We start from the raw sequence: 6,000 nt of genomic DNA, 5'->3' as shown, positions 1-6,000 counted from the left end.
TTTATGCATGCATATATATATATATATATACATATGTATGTATGTGTCTGTTTCAAGATGTTTTAGAGGGAGTGCAGGTTTCCTCCCTTTCCTGTCAGAGAAGCACACACCTAACAAAAAGGAAGGAGGATGAGGGACTCATTTATGGACAGTTCTGCATTATACATAAAAATAACTTATATTAAGTTTTTGGCATGTGAGTCCAGAATAATAATGCTGGATTGTTATATAATCAAAAATGTTAACTTTATGGATGAGCGAGTTGTGATGCCAAGGCCCATATATGCATATATTCTTAAAAAGAGTATAACTACAAAATTTATATTTAGAAATATAAAACTTATAATAGAGAACTTACAAAATCTACACTTCCTAAGTTTAATATATTAAAATTTCCTTTTATTGGCATTGTTGTCTTTTTTTTTTATGATAGTCCCACAGAGAGAGAGAGAGAGAGAGAGAGAGAGAGGCAGAGACATAGGCAGAGGGAGAAGCAGGCTCCATGCACCGGGAGCCCGACGTGGGATTCGATCCCGGGTCTCCAGGATCGCGCCCTGGGCCAAAGGCAGGCGCTAAACCGCTGCGCCACCCAGGGATCCCTTGGCATTGTTGTCTAACTGAACTTTCCAATGTGCAAGTGTTATAGAATAACAAAGTTTAATCGATATTATCTAAAATTCATGTGCAGCTTTTACTGATATTTTGGCAAATATAGCACTGGATAACATCAGGAAAGTAGTAAAGTTTTATGCTTTTGTTCCCAAAAATTAGCAAAAGAGTAAAAACAATCTATAAAAGTTGAATCCGTTGAATATTTTCATCACTCAACACCTACTCACATGGAAATGTGACTGTAGAATAAGGAGAGAATATTTAAAAATTGCTACCTCTAAATTAGTTAGGTATAAAATGAATTACTATTGCTCATTGCATTCATATAAGTGTCCCCAAATATAGGTACCTCAGAAAAGTTTTGAGGCCTGTGATACAACATAATGGAATACTTCTAATTTTTAAATGCAGATTTACCGTTAAATGTGAAAACAATATATAACATGATTTGTACTCTGTTGACAATTTACTATTGTTTAAAGTGTTTAATTTTGGGGCGCCTGGGTGGTGTAGCCAGTTCAGCATCCAGCTCTTGGTCTTGGCTCAGGTAGTGATCTCATGGTCCTGAGATCCGCCCCCGTCACTTCATGTTCAGGTAGGGGTGTGCTTGAAATTCTCTCTCGCTCTCCCTCTGGCCCTCCTGCTCATGCTCGCTCTCTCTCTACAACAAAAAAAATAAGTCTTAGGAAAAATGTTTACTTCTATGAACACACGGAGTTGATGGATGCCTCCCTCCGTGACAGCTTGCCAGCCCGGTTCTGCCGAACATGAAGACGTGGTTGGCCCATCGATACATGCACTTCCACATCGCATAATTCTTTGTTTACTTGAAATTTCTACACTGCTGACTTTACAGTGGTATTTTCCATTATTAAATGGTAGTTTGGGAACCCATACCGCAAATGAGTGTGCACTGTTTGCAAGGTTGCGATTCTGAATGTTTAGAGTACATGCACGCACACTTCTAGTCAGAGTTGGTCGTAGAACAAGGGTTCTGAAACTTCAGTTTGCATGACAATCTCATGGGGGCCTTGAAAATTCCTGGGCCCTACTACCTCAGTTTCTGAACTCCCTGGAGTGTGTTTAAGATTTGCTCTTCTAGGGGATTCCTGGGTGGCTCAGCGGTTTGGCACCTGCCTTTGGCCCAGGGCGCCATCCTGGAGTCCTGGGATCGAGTCCGGGTCAGGCTCCCGGCATGGAGCATGCTTATCCCTCTGACTGTGTCTCTGACTCTCTCCCTCTCTCTCTCTCTGCCTATAAAAAGTCTAAAAAAAAAAGATTTGCTCATCTAACAATATTCCACCTGATGCTGGTGCTGTTAGTTTTGTGGTCCACATTTTGAGAACCAGTGATTTACAGGGAAAAATATTGGACAGTAGCTGGAGGGTCACAAAGTCTGTTTGATCCATATTGTTTGTTGCTTCAGGAGAATTTTTAAAAATTCACATTTAAAAATTACTTATTCTGATAGGACATTGAAAAAATATGGTTGCTCTTTTTTGCTTATTGATAGATAAATTCGGAAGTGGGATGACAACTAGACCAGCGTTTTGCACACTGGAAAATGATTTTCTTTTCATATAGTCATTCCCTTGGCAAGTATTTATTCATCAGAATACCATTAAAATTGTCGTTGGAGTCTCTGGTGGATTAAAACAGCCTGACTTAATTTCACACGCATGCATGCACACATTTTATATAGGAAAACAAATACTTTGACGTGCCTAGGTTGGAGAAAAAGTTGTGAAATATTGCCTGTGTGCCTGGCTTTTGAATTGCTGTGAATTTCTGGTCAGTTTTCAATGACATGACTCACATAGTATCTTGGTAAACATTAAGTGGCTAAGACAAATGACCTCTCTCCAGTGAAGCTCCTGAAAGATGATGAAGATTACAACTTCTCATGATTGAAACTGGTTGAAAATTATTGCCTTCCACTGAGGGAAAATCCCAACCTATTCTTTTTGATCTGTGCACATTCTATGAAAAAAAAATGGCAAGAACAGGGATGAATTTTTTTTCCTTCAGTGTGTACCAAATTTAGAAATCGGACATTTTCAAATTTTAAAAATTTCTAAATCTGTAGTACCTTTTGAAATATTAATGGGTATTAAGTCTTGAAACAAGATAGTTTCAATGTATGTATTGTTAGCTCTTGCAGATTAAGTGATAGACTTGACGGCCTTTGCACTTTTCCTCTAGGCTTTATTATATGATATTGAGAAAAATTAAAATCAGTACCTAAGAATTAAACATTATACATTTATAGAAGTATATTTGAGGCAACAAGTGCCTATTAAAATATTACCTTATGTTCTGTTCACAACTAGAAAGTCGTAACAGTGTTGGAGTCAATCTTTCACTTTATGGATTTGTAAACTCTAAATAGAATTAGGCATAAGGTATTAAATGATGCTGAGCAAAGCAGTAGGGAAAAGTCAATTAAATGAAGTGGGGAAATCATCCAAGTTACAAGGTAGACTTGCTCCATAGCTATCTTCTCTCATTTATTATAATGAGGCCAAGTGGATGATATCAAACAGCTAAAAGAATATATGCAACAACATGAAATGTTCTAATAACAGTAAATATAATTTTTGAATACTTTTGAATACTTTGATAACCTTCGAGACCGATTTTTAACTTTAAAATGGAAATTAAAGTGTGTGAGACATAAAACAAAATTTTAACGTGGCATGTATGTAAAAAAGCTATAAAATGAATATCGACTCGGATTTAACTTTCATGCTTTTCAAATAACATAGGAATAGAAAAATAACAGCAAACAAAAATTAAATTGAGAGACCAGGTCATTAATATCTACACTTCTTGCCACCTCTTCTCTCCACCAAATATCTTGGTTTCTTGCTTTAGGGAAATTTAAATCCAAAGTCTACAAGCCATCAAAGCTATAAGGCCAGGTATACAAAGGTAGCATGCCCTGGGGTCTTGACTTTTTTTATGTTAATAGATCTTATTTTGAAGTAGATAATAGATTGTTTTTAAATTTAGCTATCTAACGATTTGGATGATTTTTGGGTAAGTGTAACTACTTATCTCACAGTTTTAAACAGGGATAAGAATTTTAAACCTGGCTATATTGAGAGTGAGCATGGACTCCTGAGAGTGACCCCGTAAAACATCTGTTAGGAATCCTCTTGTAGGGTCAATGGCAGGTCTTATCTCGAAGCTAAGGAAAAACAAAACAAAACAGAATTCAAATTCTTGATTTTGTTAACATCAGGTTAACATTCTGTTAACATCCCAACTAACATAAAATAATTCCTTGAGTAGAAATAGAATAGAATTGACTTCCCTTTTCTCAAATCAGGCAGCCCTAGCAGTGAATTAAAACCATGGTAGTCAGACTGTCCTTAAACACACAACTGTTAATATGCCGTGAAAGACATTGCATCCTGTGTCATTTCCAATGCTCTGTAACAAATTACCTGGAACTTAGTGGTATAAAACAATACAGATGTATTAGTTGCATGTCTAGAAGAAAAAGTCTGAAATGGTTTTGTAAGGTTAAAATCAAGGACTGTGTTTTATCCGGATGCTGTAGGGAAGATTCTGTCCCTTGCCTTTTCCTGGTTCCGGAGGCTGCCCTCCGTCCTTGGTGTGTGCACCTGCCCCCCTGTCCTCAGCCGTGTAGCCACATCCTCCTTCACTCTGACCTTCCTGCTTCCCTCTTACACTGGTTCTTCTGATCATATTGGGTTTCCTGGAAAATCCGGGACAATCTTCCCATCTCAGAATCCTTAACTGAATCACTTCTGCAGAAGCCTGTTTGCATGGCAATATGATATGTTCCAAGGGTTACAATGTGGGCATCTTTCAGGGGCCAATATTTCTCTTACCCGAGACAGGAGCACAGTTTTTATGTAATAATAATGTGTAGTTTCTGTGGAGTGTCAAATGGTGTTCCCCCTGAAGGTATGCCCACGTCATATTTCTGGAAACAGGACACGTCTGTCACCTTATTTGGAAGAAAGGATCTTTGCAGATGTTAGGTCAAAGATCTTGAGAAGAAGCTCCTTAAACCCTCCCCTGTCCTTGAAATGTGCCTGCAAACTACTATTCTCATGCCGGCAGCCCTTTTGGGGATGCAGTCTGATGAGAGTGAGGTGTTCTTGAGACAATTAAGATGTTGTTGAGAGCAAATAACTAAACCAAGTTAAGTCCTCTGTATAAACTTTTTTTAAATATGCACAGAGCCTGATGTGGGGCTCGATCTCACAACCCTGAGATCATGACCTGACGTGAAATCAGGAGTCTAATGCTTCACGGACTGAGCCACCCAGGAACCCCTAAACTGTTAAGTCCCAGTGCGTGGGTGGGTGTGAGAATCTCCTTGTCTTGGGGCCACTTAGGATAAGCCTCATATTCCCTCGTTTATTAAAACAGCCACCTGCCAATCTGGAATCCTCTGTTGCTTTCTCTGGGATCTCCAAGCCCCCTGTGTGTGGGGGCCACATTCAGATTTCACCTGGGGAGCCCTCAAGGTTGCAAACCAACAATACAGCCCGTCACAGGAAAATGACATAGTCTCTAAATTTGAAAATGTCTGAAAGGCATATTTCGAGTTCTAGAAATTTTTCAAACAAAGATTAAAAATAACTTTAATAATCATAGTATTCATATGTACATTTGAATATACATTTATACATTTATAATCTGTACATTTATAATCTTAAAGATTTTCATGTTTTTAAGAAAGATCTTATTTATTTATTCATGAGAGACCCAGACAGACAGGCAGAGACACAGGCAGAGGGAGAAGCAGGCTCCATGTAGGGAGCCCAATGTGGGACTCGATCCCGTTACCCTGGGGTCATGCCCTGAGCCAAAGGCAGATGCTAAACCCCTGAGCCACCCAGGTGCCCAGATTTTAGTATGTTAAGACACATCTTTAAAGACTGTGTAGAGGTGTCGCCTGGCTGGCACAGCTGGTTAAGCATCCAAGTCTTGGTTTTAGCTCAAGTCCTGATCTCAGGGTCTTGGGATCAAGCCTCACATTGGGCTCTGTACTAAGTGTAGAGTCTGCTTGAGATTCTCTGTCTCCTGCTCATTCTCTCTCTAAAATAGATAAATCTTTAAAAAACTGTATAGAAATATCATACCTAGAGATATACCCAAGAGGGGTTTCTTGTTTGTGATAATTGAAAGATAAATACGTATCTCTGCTATGAACTCTTGTTTCAGGAGTTGAGTAAAATTTTACAGAATTGAAAAATGATGAATTAAGCAAAACAAACCTATAAATCCCTTTCCTTCATACTGGTGGACTAAAAATGGTTTGTATGAAAAAGAAAAGATTGTATATAACATTGTTACTCTGGGTACCAAATATAAACTTGTAAATAAATTCACAATATGATGAGTCTT

At 38.4% G+C, this 6,000-nt stretch overlaps 1 protein-coding gene across 1 annotated transcript in view; it reads right to left on the bottom strand.

Moving 5' to 3' along the window:
* Window positions 1–700: 700 nt before the first annotated feature.
* The window catches only part of LOC140611761 (uncharacterized), a 112,238-nt gene continuing 106,938 nt past the window's right edge, over window positions 701–6,000 (bottom strand). Inside the window, exon 30 of the mRNA XM_072788610.1 lies at window positions 701–1,273. The gene's annotated coding sequence lies outside the window, so the exon portion shown is untranslated. The remainder of the gene's footprint in view (window positions 1,274–6,000) is intronic.

This window comes from Canis lupus, chromosome 20 (assembly GCF_048164855.1).
Source record: "Canis lupus baileyi chromosome 20, mCanLup2.hap1, whole genome shotgun sequence".
NCBI classification, from domain to species: domain Eukaryota; kingdom Metazoa; phylum Chordata; class Mammalia; order Carnivora; family Canidae; genus Canis; species Canis lupus.
The sequence above is the reverse complement of the archived record's forward strand: the minus strand, read 5'-3'. Positions and strand labels throughout refer to the sequence as shown.